The sequence below is a fragment of the Schistocerca nitens genome, chromosome 9, assembly GCF_023898315.1.
Source record: "Schistocerca nitens isolate TAMUIC-IGC-003100 chromosome 9, iqSchNite1.1, whole genome shotgun sequence".
NCBI classification, from domain to species: domain Eukaryota; kingdom Metazoa; phylum Arthropoda; class Insecta; order Orthoptera; family Acrididae; genus Schistocerca; species Schistocerca nitens.
The window spans coordinates 249,069,180-249,084,409 of NC_064622.1; positions in this window are offsets into that span (position 1 = coordinate 249,069,180).

Consider the following 15,230-nt stretch of genomic DNA (forward strand, 5'->3'; position numbering starts at 1 on the left):
ATGATGTACGAACTTGATGCTGTAAGAAAAAAAACTGTGAGCATGAAACTTTGCTACGTCTATAAGAAAGCACTGTGAGCGTTATTAGACTGTGAGTGACGCTAAGGAACATAAACGCCATTATTACCAGCAAGCGAGTGACTGATGCTTCAATCAGTAATATTCAGTTTGAAATTCATTTGTTTCTTTAGTTTAAACGTGCCGTTCAACTTCTATAGATATGTACTGTGTAAACACTCGCTCCTGTGAACGGGAACGCGTTATGCAGGTCTTGGAGTCGCGTCCATCTAGAAAAGTTTTTACTGAGTTTAACAAAGGCGATGTTGGCCCGATGTATTCGACGATGCCCTTTGGCTACACTGTTTAAAGGATCGGTCTAAGAAATACCAAATTAAGATCAACTTGAAGATGCCTAAATAAGGCGAAACGAGTACATGAAAAATAAAAAACTAAAATTGCAACCAAGACTATTTTTAACCAATACTATTCTGTTACTAGTAAAACTTGTATTTGTAAAGCTAGTCATCTGTATGTACCTCCTTATATACATGCACTTATTGAATGCACTCACTCAACAGTAATTGGTTTCTGTATTTTATCGATATAGTAACGTATATTGACTGATGTTAGGTTGGTGTTTGCCGTGTCTTCTGCGGTCTGCTTGTGTTCCAGTTCTTGCGAGTTGGGGTACGTAGGTAGGGCGCCACGTCCCCCTTCGGTGTACAGAAGCCGTGACGTGTCGTCTAATGGCAAGTGACACCCGGTTGGGCCCCGGCGTTTAGGTGTTGTTTGGACGGCTGGTCTGCTGCTTCTAGCATTTAAGTCACCTTCGCCCAGGGCAGCCTGGGGTCACTGCCCGTTTCATAAACGTAACGTATTTCATGTACTGTTGGTTTTTTAAGTTTTAAATTCATTGAGTATGAATTGTAATTATAGTAACGTGTTGCGCTGGTTGGGTTTTTGGGGGTTCTAAACGAACTGATGCTTTTCGTAAATCAGCTTCATATTATAAATTATTTAAAAAAAACTAGTGCCATTTCTTTAAATCAGCTCCAGACTGTTATTTATTTGAAATCTCTGTGAGTCGCCTCTTGAAGTCTGTTGGTAATTGTTATCTGCTGTCTTGCTTGAGAAGCAAGATATCTGTAATATTTTATAAAATATACCCACGTTGTCTCTTACCTGTTTTGAATAAAAAATGAAACTAGTAGTTGTTGTTTAAGGAGTGGCATTAAAGAGGCCTCGACCATCCATCGTAAGTGTACCCCTCATCCCCACTTCCAGAGTCACACTATATTTACTCACCAAGCAGCCAGTGACAGCTAGAATCGTGACATCTGAAAGTTGCGGTGCCAGTTGTGAATTGGGAAATCACTAAAAACCCGTTACGCCTGTAATGAACGCTAACCATAGTGTATGCAGACAGTGCGGGCTAGTGAAGTACAGTGACAGATAAGAAAGCAATGCTCTCTGTAGGTCAGTTAACTCAATTAAAGCCAACAAACCAAAAATGTACGAAATGCTCGACTAACTGCTTCATACTACATTCTACATACTACATTACATACACACAATTGTCTAGTGAGTGGAATCTAACTATGACTCTATTCAGCTAAATCAACAACTGTGATAAGTGTATTTTCGCTGTTTTGGTAACATTTCACGATCTCCCGGAATAAATACCGGCGACAAGATGGGCGAGCGCCGTACAAACAGCTGATTGACCCCAGGGAGCGGAGCCAGCCGCAGCAGCTGACCACCGATGGGGCGTGGCCCTGTACCTGTTTCATCGCAGCTCACCGGCCAATCCACGAGACTCTTTTCACGTGCCCTGAATCAACACTGCCGACATAGATACTCGAAGAAGAAACTCTTTGTTGTTCGCTGCAAGGTTGGAAAAACCAATTCTCCAATATACTTCGTTAACACATGAACAGGTAGCCCATACTTTCTCAAAGACTATTGCACTCATTTGCAGTCTTGAGTTCCAAAGATCAATACAATGAAAACTGATGCAACGACTTCTTTTAACAAATATTTTTACTGATATTTTTTTAAAAAAATCTGCAAAGTCTATACAGGGTGTTTCAGAACTAACGGTCAGTATTCAAGGATATGACAGGAATGATTAGTCGAAGCAAAAACGTAAAGTAAACCTGGGCTCTAGAACTTATACCTTAAGAGCTACGACCAATTATTGATCTTCGATACTGTGAGACAAATCTCCTCGACTGCAAACTCTTTGCTTTCCATATTTTGGGAAGTGGTAGTATGGACCAAAACAAGAAAAAGTCAAGGAAACATGTGCTCTACAATGCATCCCTTAAGAGCTACGAGCACTTGTTCGTCTTCGCTGCTTTTAAACACAACTGCTTTAATGAACAAGTGCTCGTAACTTTTAACATATGCATTTTAGAGCACATCTTTCCCGAACATTTTTTCTTCTTTTGGTACGTACTAACACTTCCCAAAATGTGGAAAGCAAATAGCTTGCAGAGACATGTTTCACATATCGAAGATCAAGAATTGCTCATCGCTCTTTAAGTGCGCGTTTTAGAACTCAGGTTTGACTTTTTTGTTTCTAATGATCATTCGTGTCATTCGCCTGAATATTGACGACTAAAAATGTAATATGCACGAGTAAAAATTACGTCATTTTTGTGTGAGATCTAAAACATAAGTACTCTCAAGAGAAATTGTAACAAAAGTTCTTAAAATCTACAAATTTCTTATTACTAATGAGGAAAAGAAAACATTCATTTAAATTTATAACGAAAGAAAAGAAAAAAATAAAAGAAAAAGGTATGATACTGGGAGCTAGTTATTTAGGTATTACACATTCTCGATTTGTATGTAGTCGTTTCAGATCCTGGTGGTTCAGATCGCGGAGGTGAAAGAACTTTCCACCAGCAGTATTTGACAGGCAAGGCGATAAGAGGTTCCCCATCAGAACGCATAGTACCAAGGCCCTGGATTAAATTACCAACCTCTCCACAGCGTCTCATTCGAACCTGGACTTTGAGCTAAGCTTCTCACTTTCCGTTATGAACAACACAAGCACGATACTAGAACTCCACACTCATTCATCACAGACATTTACAGTGAACAGTTGTTTTAAGACACCACTGTGCGCGAAAAAGAGATATCTTTATTATTGGCATCTTTCAGACAACGATGTTACTTTTAATGATGAAAAAATTGAATCCCTGAGTTTGTTTCAAAGCTCTTCTCGTAAATGGATATAATAGACACGCCCACTACGTCTACGGCGGAAATCCTTTGCTGAGACGCAATTCCTGGTAAAAACGACTCAGTACGAAATCAATCTTGAACAGACAATAAGATCATTCAAATTCAATGCCTGACAAGGAAAGTGCAGCACCTGGAAGACAAAATCGGTTGTGAATGTAGCTTCGTACACGTACACATCACCAGCGGTTATGTGAACGATTCTCTGTGGCAGGTAAAACGACCACATGAGAGCATAAGCGTTGTTCATTTTTACTGTTGTTACCAGACCTAAGAGGAAATTCCATTTTCAGTACGGTCATAATTTCTCTCTCTCTATCTCTATCAAATGTATGTGACACACTGCAAACAGTTAACGAAAGTCTGCAGAGCATACGGAATGGTTTCTCAGATTTGTGAGTGGCTGGAAGACTTCCTAAGTAATACAATGAAGTTCGCGTCCTGGGAGGCGAGTGTTTATCAGAGAAAGGATATCGTCAGGACCCTCCCATGGAAATGTGATACTTCACTGGCGACACTGTAATGTATAGGAAATTGCCGTCGTTGAGTTATTGTAGATAGAGATAGGATGATTTATGCATAATTTCTATTTGGTATAAAAATGTAGATTAATAGGGATGAGTAGGAAAAACAATCCTGTAATATTCGAATGAGGTACTAGGAATGTGCTGCTTGACATAGTCACGTCCATTAACTATGTAGGCGTAACGTCGCAAAGCCGTATGAAGTGAAACGAGCAAGTAAGGCCGGTAACAGGAGAAACGAATGGTTAACTCCGGTTGGCTGGGATAGTTCAGGAAAGTGTAGCCTACGTACAAAGGAGACCCGAGTAGAATATTTGTGGTACCCAATCTTCAGTGACGCTCAAGTGTATGGGCTCCCTACCATGTCGGATTAATGGAAGACGTCGGAGCAATTCAGAGGCTAGCTGCCAGATTTTTTACGTTATTGAGTAAAGTTAGAGAAAGGCTTTTGAAGCTCACTGTAGAACAATTCTGCTGGCACCAAAGTACATTTCTCATAAGGACTGCGAAGGGGAGATAAAAGAAATTAGGACTCCCTCGGAGGCATATAGCCAGTCATATTTCCCTCGCTCTATTAGCGAGTGGAAGAGGAGAGGGAATGTCTAGTAGTGGTACAAGGTACCTTCCGCCAGGCACCATATGGTGGTTTGCGGAGCGTATATGTAGATTCAGATGTAGAGTAACTCCACTGTGCCTCTCTAAAATATTGGGAGGATGGTACGTCTCGCTTGGTCGCCACCATACTTGTCAGAAATCGTCGTCAGGGGCAGTGCAGAACATTTGATTCGCTGAACACAGTGCGATGCCATTATATCAGCAGTTAATTCTTCTCGGACGCGGTACCACTCCAGACACATGTCTTTGTATCATGGTGTTAACGATAGGCGACGCGTGGGACGGTAATTTTCTAACCTGCGTGATACTTAGCCACCGGCCAATGGTCTGGGATAACTCATAATGTTGCTGGAAGCCCATTACTCCTTATCGTATGGCTGGTACAGATGTGAACATGTTATGATTTGCTTGGTGCAAAATACGGCAACTTCCCTTGTGGTAATCATACACGATCGACAGGAATCTTGACGGCGAGTATGGCTGCTCTCCCTTTGCCATACAGTCCAACATTGGGCCACTGCCACATCCGAATGCCCCACGAATCAAGATATTTAGCAGTTCAACCAGCCAGCCAACTGGAGACCAACAACACTGTTTCAAACGACTACACGGCATCTCCATGTTCCTCACAGTAATCACTCAACATCTCCCGCTGTTCACACCACTTATATGCCTTACCAGGGCTGGTAAAGTCACTAAACAGTAAAGTCACTAAACACGAGAGTATTAAGCACTACGGTACCTGTTCTACGGTAAACTTACGCTCATCTACTCTCTTTTTTTTCAGAAGCTTGGATTTATTTGATTATGACGACAACGACGACGACGTCGTGCTTAAGTTGCTGGAAGCGTAACAGCTGAAGAGGAGGCGGCGTCCATATTTACGAACTATACGAAGGTACGACATGGCGTCTGAGCACATACGACGTCCCATGTATCCCAGTAAACTTTTGCTCATGTACTCTATCTTTTTTTTTTCAGAGGCTTGGATTTATTTGAGTGCGTCGATGATAACGCAAGGTCTGTGGAGGTGACGGCGTCGATGCTGTTTCCGAACCATACGAAGATGTGCCATGGTGTCTGTGCACATGCGAACTCCAATGACTAGCAGTAAACTTTTTCTCATGTACTCTTTTTTTTTTCAGAGCCTTGGATTTGAGGAAGACGACGCCGACGAGGACGCCGCTGTGTACAAGTCACTGGAAGCGCAAAACCTGAGGAGCTGACATCGTCGAATCTGCAAATGACACGAAGGTAGACCGTGGTGTTTGACGGCGGAGGAGCAACCTAATCGAGCTGCACCTGACGGTCATACAAAATAGCACATGCGCACTAAGTAACTGGACCCAATATTATCACGCTTTTGAATAAAATAAAATAAGACTGAAAAAACTTATCATTTCTAACTGCTATAGTGGCAGACATATGGAAGATTTACTGGTCTAAGTCTTCATAATTTTCAACAGAGATGCAAAAGTGTTTCGGGCTTTTAACACATACAGCCCGTATAAATGTTTTAAGAGGAAATATGAAAATATATTTGTTCTATCAGGAATAGCGTTAGATGAATGCGGAGTACACCAGGTTGAGAATTTTTACTAAAGAAGCAAAAAACAAGTCAATCATAATAATTTACAGCCCATGCGATCACTGACACATTGTACTTGGATCTTAACTACTGCTGAACGCTCCATGTGGATGGGAACAGGCATTCCGCTTATTATGAGTCACGCGAACAGTCATCAAAATCTATAGGTTACTACATATTGGTGAGAAAAGATTACAGTGTAAATAAGGAGAAAAGCTCTAAATTGTGAATTTGTAATTATATCACACGAATATTGGTGTGAAAATGTTATGCTTCTAAGTCAACGCATTCAAAAGATACGCCCATTTATGTCATGTATTTTGATACTCGTAACCTCATTCATTAACCTATAGGGTACTTCCATTGACATAGAATCATGAAATTTTGTAAGAAGAATGGTTTCACAGTACAAAAAAAAGAAAATTTTCAATTTACAATAAATTACGCCACACTAAAAACTATTCAGCTTCAAAGTTAAAATTAGAAACGTTCTTGAAAGCTTTGGAATCCGTGGGACTGATATCTTGTTGATAACAGGCAAAAATCGTCGAGGTTTTCGATTCCCAGAATGGATGAACTGTCTATACTATATACGTAACCGAGTTTGTACGGAACCCTCGGTGCGCGAGACCTGCTCACACCTGGATAAGTTTTTACGTAGAGTGGAGCTCGCTGTCTCACTCGCTTCCAGCGTTGCCGCTGACGCAGAGTCGTGTAGTCGGTGGAAGCAGCTAGTAGAACGGACTGCAGAATTATGGCTGATGGGGCACTGTGGTTGCCATCGTCAATTGATAAGTGGCGCTCCCCCACCGCTTTGTACACACTGCATCCAAGTTTTAACTGTCCGACACTTCCTGACGGAATGCCCATTTTTTAACCGTTTACGTTGCCGCTTGGGTTTGCCGTCTCAGTTATCGGCCGTTTTAGCAAATGATACACGGGCTGTCGACTACGTTTTACTTTTTATCCGCAAACAATATGGCGAAGGTCATTTAGTTTTTAATCTTGGACCTCCGTTTTCTGTATGACGTCCTTTTTACTCCTTTCTCCACGTTCCTCTTCTCTGAATTGGGACTGGCTTATAGTCGTTTTTTGACTCCTCTCTCTGTCTCCATGTCCTATAGTTTTGACTTGGTTGCGTATAACCCCAGTTGTTTTTGCGCCCTAAAGAAAAAAAAATCAAAACAAAAATACGCAATAACGTATGACCATGTCCCATAAACAGAAATTCTTGACGGTGACATATGACCATGTTCAGAGTGTGTGTGTGTGTGTGTGTGTGTGTGTGTGTGTGTGTGTGTATGCGTGCGCGTGCGCGTGTAGCTTGAGACTAACAAAGAACACGACGTCATGTGTTTCTCTCAGGTTGGTCAAATGGTTCAAATGGCTCTGAGCACTATGGGACTTAACATCTGTGGTCATCAGTCCCCTAGAACTTAGAACTAATTAAACCTAACTAACCTAAGGACATCACAAACATCCATGCCCGAGGCAGGATTCGAATCTGCGAGCGTAGTGGTCGTAGACTCAAGCGCCTAGAACCGCACGGCCACACCGGCCGGCTCTCAGGTTGCATGTGAGCCCCAATGCGCTCTGGCGAGCTCACTGCCAGGCCTGTAAGTGTTATCGATGCCTGAAAGAGCTACACGTACAACAGAGTGCAATGCCGGCATCCGTCAGAACAAAACCGTGGTAAATGAGGGCTATCCTGACTGCGGGTTGTTTGTCTAAAGGGCCATACGAACCTCCCAGGGAGCTCCCACCACTCTGTTTCGAGAACTGTACTGTAACTTCAACACAACTCCTATATCAAAGCAACTATTATGAAAGGAAAACACAATCATGATGATAATAAATGTCCTCTTTCCACGAAAATAGGCATAGTCATTTTCTTTCAGTTTTATGAGCAAAATCGGTATAGTTTTTACGTTCGATTGCAGGATGGAATTCACATCTCATTATTTTGTGTACACTGACACAAACATACAGAAAACAGAGCAAACGTGCTGCATCTGTTGAATATATGGATGGAGGTGACGGGATGCATTCGAATACAGTGGATAGAAATGACATAAAATAGATAAAATTACGAAAAAATAATGGAAAATACGTATAAATGAGGGGAAATACACCAGAATGCGGGGAATTGGAGGGAGTACTTACATGTCTCTTGATTGGTGCAGAACAATACTTTGATACACGCGAGTTCACTGGTGTCTTTGATACTTTCCTGGAAAAAAAGAGAACCATCTGTCTCTAAACTTAATTGCATCCGCGTTAAAGGATGACAGAGAGTGGATGGAGTGATCGGTTGAGATGGACTTGTAACGAGGTAGGATTTAATGGTAGACTGATGATACATATTAGAGAGAGAGAGAGGGAGGGATATGTTGCTGCAGGTCATTTGACCATTTTTTTCCGTTGTTCTGTTGGGATGCATCAGCTGTGTGACATAACCTGCGTAACCTGCGTTCGACTCGCATACAACTGTGTGTTCTGCATCTGACTTAGAGCACTGTCTACTTGCGATCGTTAACAGCAAACCTCTCGGTCATCAGAGAACTTCCGTCCTGTTTAGACACATTCTTCTAGACGAACGAAGATTTATACGACGTACTCCATTCCCCTGCCACATCTTGGGCATAAAATCGAGTCTTCAGTTTCACAACTACGGTGGTTCTAACATAGCGACAGGTGTCTCTGAGGTACTACAATCCCCGTGTATATATTTGCTTGGCAGATATCCTGTTTACGGAGCTAGTGGCGGCATGACGTGTAATTTTACATGTCAAACACCACTGCTATGTACTAGTCTCTTTCATTGTAAGAGGCATTCCCCGTTACTAAAGATCATTTCACTTAGGACTGATGCGAGCATAGTATAATTTTTGAACAATGATCGGATGTGAACAGTGGGGTCTGTACACCTATGGAAAGCTAAATTGTACATGTATCATAAGGAATCGATGTTTTAAGGATGTGTGTGTGTGTGTGTGTGTGTGTGTGTGTGTGTGCGTGTGTGTTGCGGGAGTAGCAGCAACAACATGATTTACACTGTGCAATGTCTGCGGAAAAAAACTAAATGTATGGCAGTGTACAAAGCATGTTATAGCAGGAAAAGCGCTGTATCAAACAACAAAATACGGACTCTCCGTTGCGATTGATAATCTGTGCAACTGATAATCTGTGGGAGATGGTCCTCGTGCAGTGTAGGCGGGAGCGCAGGTTAGCCGCGTGGTCTACGGGCGTCTTCTCTCCTCTGCCCTTACAACCGCTACCCTTCAATCGTTCTCGACCACTTCTATCACCTGATGGACTATGTTAATGAGTAATCTTACCCAGACGCATGGACAACATCACAGCCCGCATCCTGTGACGCCTGATTCAAAAACTAACATGTTTACGGAGGTGACAGTAGAACTTTTGGTTTGGTCACCACGTTGGTGTGGGCGTGAAGGGGCCCCATCCTTTGTTTGGGCGTCTTGTCACGGTCCGCGCGGCTCGGCTCCCCCCTGCCGCTACCCTGCTGATGGGGAAGATTTTCAGCTTTCTGTGAGAGCCGGAGGATTGAAATGTGTTAATGTTGGTTCAGCAGCAGCTGACACTGGCCTCTGAGCCATGGTAGAAAAAACAAAGTGTATGGTGGTGTGTTACAATCGACAAAACAATGGTAATGCATCAAATTAAAGGTGCTAGAAGGTGCGAGAGCGCCTAGAGACTAGCATCACGGAGGGGGCGAGTATGACCGTGACTACTAGTTTTCGGTTTGAAGAGACAAAGAAGAAGACCCTGTTTTTGTGTAGTTGGAAAGAGGCGCACTTTTATTTTTTCTCGTATGACGCCGTTTCAATAGAATATGCAAGGGACGACAATATTTATCTTGTGTAATAACCAAAATCCTCTCTTCGTTCATCCTATATCCAAGAATTATTTCTGAAAGTATGAATATGAGGGCGTATGGAACCAAATCTGCCGGCGAGGGAAACAGACTTTCTTATGCTCTCTGACAGTGTAGTAGCAACCTTCGAAAGAAGTCTAGCAAAGTAGCTTCTTTGTGACTCAGAGTTTCCCTATTTTTCTCTTCAAACTATTGGCTATGATATCTTCACCTAAACCCTTAAAATACGACCCTTTGAGGTAAGTGCCGCTCGGTGCCTGTTTTGAACAACACTCTGGGTTCCGTCGCCGAGCTGGTAAGCATGAATGTTTCTTGAAACAAATTTTCACGCGATCTATTTCTCTTAATGAGAGCAGACACTTCTGTTGGAAACAGCATCATTATCATTAAATGCTCGGGAGTTTTTCCTACTTTGAATCGTGTAGTGTGAACTTGAGTTCTTCCTTTGTTCATACCGGCAGCAACCATATACCATGAGCACTGGTGTTTCTTTAATTGAGAATCTATCCTCATTTATTTAAAACTAGTCTTTTCTTCAATTTGTTAGCATAATGATGCACATGTAAATTAATTTCTTGCAACATAAACAGATTGATAATTTTGTATGAAGTAACTCAGTGAATTTGATCGCGTAATTTGAACTTATTCCTCTATTTCTGGCCTAAGAAATTTTGTGTGTCCCAACCAACACATCTCAAAAAAGTGAAGATATCGTGAGAAAAGGCTTTCCTGCTTTATAGAATGACTGATTCCATTCAAAATATGTACCAATTTGCACAACTTTTTTTTTCAAATTAATGGTAGATATGGAATTTATCAATTTTAGTGGGAAGGCTCTGATTTCAACTTGGTCACTCTGTGGCTCAGTCTCTATCACTTTAGTAGTTGAGGAGGAACTGTGTGTGGTTATTCTGATGGCAGTGCACATCGTTCTCTTTTTTTATATGGTTTCGTTGTTTTCATTCCATGCCTCTGAAGTCATTCATGCCTGTAATTTTATTGAAGCATAATTATCATGCAACTGTATAATTTTAACATTGGTTTGATATTGCACTACTAACCATTAAAATTGCTACACCAAACAGAAATGCAGATGATAAACGGGTATTCATTGGACAGATTTATTATACTAGAACTGACATTTGATTACATTTTTACGCAATTTGGGTTCATAGATCCTGAGAAAGCAGTACCCAGAACAACCACCTCTGGCCGTAATGACGCCCTTGATACGTCTGGGCATTGAGTCAAACAGAGCTTGGATGGCGTGTACAACTACAGCTGCCCATGCAGCTTCAACACGATACCGCAGTTCATCAAGGGTAGTGACTGGCGTATTGTGACGAGCCACTTGCTCGGCCACCACTGATCAGACGTTTTCAATTGGGAAGAGATCTGGATAATGTGCTGGCCAGGGCAGCAGTCGAACATTTCCTGTATCCAGAAAGGCCCATACAGGACCTGCAAAATGTGATCGTGCATTACTCTGCTGAAATGTAGGGTTTCACAGGGATCGAATGAAGGGTAGAGCCACGGGTCGCAACACATCTGAAATGTAATGTCCACTGTTCAAAGTACCGTCAATTCGAACAAGAGGCGACCGAGACGTGTCACCAATGGCACCCCATACCATCACGCCGGGTGATACGCCAGTATGGCGATGACGAATACACGCTTCCAATGTGTGTTCACCACAACGTCGCCAAACACGGATGCGACCATCATGATGCTGTAAACAGAACCTGGATTCATCGGAAAAAATAACGTTTGGCCATTCGTGCACCCAGGTTCGTCGTTGAGTACACCATCGCAGGCGCTCCTGTCTGTGATGCAGCGTCAAGGTCAACCGCAGCCATGGTCTCAGAGCTGATAGTCTATGCTGCTGCAAACGTTGTCGAACTGTGTCGTGCAGACGGTTGTTGTCTTGCAAACGTCCCCACCTGTTGACTCATGGATCGAGACGTGGCTGCACAATCCCTTACAGCCATGCGGATAAGATGCCTGTCATCTAGACTGCTAGTGATCCGAAACCGTTGGGATCCAGCACGGCGTTTCGTAATACCCTCCTGAACGCACCTATTCCATGTCTTGCTAACAGTCATTGGATCTCGACCAACGCGAGCAGCAATGTCGCGATACAATAAACCGCAATCCCGATAGGCTACAATCCGACCTTTATCAAAATCGGAAACGTGATGGTACGCATTTCTCCTCCTTACACGAGGCATCACAACAACGTTTCACCAGGCAACGCCAATCAACTGCTGTTTGTGTATGAGAAATCGGTTGGAAACTTTCGTCATCTTAGCACGTTGTAGGTGTCGCCACCGGCGCCAACCTTGTGTGAATGCTCTGAAAAGCTAATCATTTTGCATATCACAGCATCTTCTTCCTGTCGGTTAAATGTCGCGTCTGTAGCACGTCATCTTCGTGGTGTAGCAGTTTTAATGGCCAGTAGTGTAGTTCAAAGTTTCACAAGGGTCGTTCATCATTATAATAAATCACCATCTTAATCAGAGTTACTCTCCAAACACTCATCCTCGTGGTGCACTCTTATATGCTACAGTTGCTACTCTGAAAGATAAAAAATGTATTAATAAAGAAAGATAAATAAGATAAAGTTCTCTAGTTTCAACATTCCATCCAATTTCATATGTAATGGGCGTTTATGTATCGGGCACTACGTCTCCGTCTAATCAACGTATGACAGGGACTTAATCGCTGCGCACAAAATATCAGGGTTTGTAAATCGTCCTGAAAGGTCAACATCGCACGCACGGAGGACAAGAGTGAAAGAAAATTTACACAAATTACTTACTTCCTCCCTTCATTGCTCTAGGGCAAGTATAAAAGTCCAGGCTATGTGGCAGCTAGTGAAACTACTCACGCACAATAAATGCTGTCTCCAAGGATTCGTTACTTCAAAATGGCTCTGAGCAATATGGGACTTAACATCTGTGGTCATCAGTCCCCTAGACTTAGAACTACTTAAACCTAACTAATGACACTACACACATCCCTGCCCGAGGCAGGATTCGAACCTGCGACCGTAGCAGCAGCGCGGTTCTGGACTGAAGCGCCTAGAACCGATCGACCACAGTGGCCGGAGACGGCGCAGGCTAAGAAGAAATGCCGTTCAGCAACAGAGAACTGGTAAAGAGACACGTTAGGAAAGTGAAAGAAATTCCGAATATGAAAACTGAAACTAGATATCTCCTCATAGAACACCAGTTCAAGAAAACGAAAGTTCAATCAGTCTGTTGCCCAACATACGTGCCTCTAGCGGCTCTTTCGGTTCTTATCGACTGACGATCTGTTCTCATAAATTTATGGATTATAACGTTCGTGCCAATATATCAAGGCTGACAAGTTTCTGAACACATTTATTAATTTTCCAGCGTCTGCGCAACGTCCATATGCTGTGCGCCCAAAATAGAAAAAGTCCAACCTATTTCGCGCGACGAATTCCTGTGCTGCTCTATATGGGTGCGCAGAAAGCGTGCTGTGACCCGGCATGTGTAATTAGGCCCTGCGCGGCTTACCAAAGCTCGGAAGCACGCCTCGGTGGTTTTGCGAAGCACAGCTGTCGACTCGTTGCTCGCCTTATATTAGAGTGTTCTTGCGTGCGGGCGTTGTCGCTAGTTTTTCATACTCGGGGATAAGGGAAAGTAGTTCGTACCTTCTGGAGGTAGACATAGAAGTCACTTTCTTCACTTAGACACTGTTTGACAAGGTCCGTAGGCCGCAGAATTGGATCTTGTAATGTAATCTTTATATTAAAGATGAATATTCCATGTAAATATACAACCATACAGTCGAGTGCAGATTAGCGACGGAATCATATACAGCGTGGCCCAGGAGAAAGGTCAACATGCAAGAATGTGTCAGGAATCTTCATTTGAAGCAAAAATACTCGTATGAACTCATGCTCTATTCTGAATAGTTTCCGAGACGGAACACATTTAATGTACATTTGTTTTTGAACTGGGGGCGCGCATGTATATCTCTTACGCACCCAACCACTTTGACGTATCCCACTGCTGTCAACCTCTTTGCCCGGGATGTCTTCCTGCCATTAAACTAGCCCGTTGAGCGGGCAGTTGTCCACGGCGTGTTGTCAGTGAAGTAGAGAGAAGGTTGAGAATGTTTCAGAGAGAAACGACGGTTAATAGCGTTTGTACACAGGCAAACTAAAATGTCACACATCTACGCTAATGAAGTGTCTTCAATGGTGCTAGTGTTCCTGCTACGGTCGAAGAATACTGTCGACGCTTTCCGACACGTCATCTTCTTGAGCGTAGAGTGTTTACCAGACTCTTCAGCACATTGTGTGAAACACATACTTCCAATAACCTATTACCACCAAACGGTGACTTTCTGCACTTACCAACGTCCCATAAAAATGTGTACGGCGAACATTACTTGCGGGAAACTTGTACCCATTTTCATACAACGTATCCACAATGGTGACAGTGCAACACGACTTGAATTTTGTCACTGGTTAAATGACAATCGTCATTCGTTTCTGTTAATATTATTCACTGACGAAGCCACGTGTACAAGGAATGGAATCAACAAGACACCTAATAATCATCGGTGGTCTCAGGAAAATCCACACGTTACAGTGGAAATCAATTTCCAAGTTCGTTTTTAGATAAATGTTCGTTTTTAGATAAATGTTTGATACTGCATAATCGGTAACGTGTTGATAGGTCCATTAATTTTAGAAGAGCAAATGACGGAACAGGATTACTTAAACTATGTTTGAAAATTATTTTGTTGAACACCGTGAGGACGGTCATTTGGCCACGTGGACTGCAATAGACTTCCGCTATGACGAAGCCCCTCAGAATTTGACCAGACGTGTGAGGTCCCAGCCGCTCTTATCCTAATCGGTAGTACAACTAACTGGCCACCAACATCACCAGACCTTACGCCATCAGATTTTTGTTTATGGGGTTGGACGAAGTCTGAAGTGCACAAACGAAAGGTGAATACGGGAGATGAACTGTTTTGTCGCATCATGGCTGCTACTGCCTTCATTAGGGAATGTGCAGAGGTACTCGCGCAAGCAAAATAGTTTGTTCTCCCAAGAATGCACAAACGCATTAAAGTTGACGGTATGATATTCGAACATTTATTGCGAACTGTACAACAGCTGTAATGTAGTGAGCACGAGAATGCTCGTACGAAAGATAGAGGTGTTCGAGAGTGGAATAGCAGAGGATTATTGTGAAGGTGATTCGATGAACCCTCTGTTAGGCAATTAAGTGTGATTTTCAGAATAGCCATGTAGACGTAAATGTAGATGTTCTTGGCATGCCGAGATTTTGTTTTCATCTCGTACTGTTGCAGT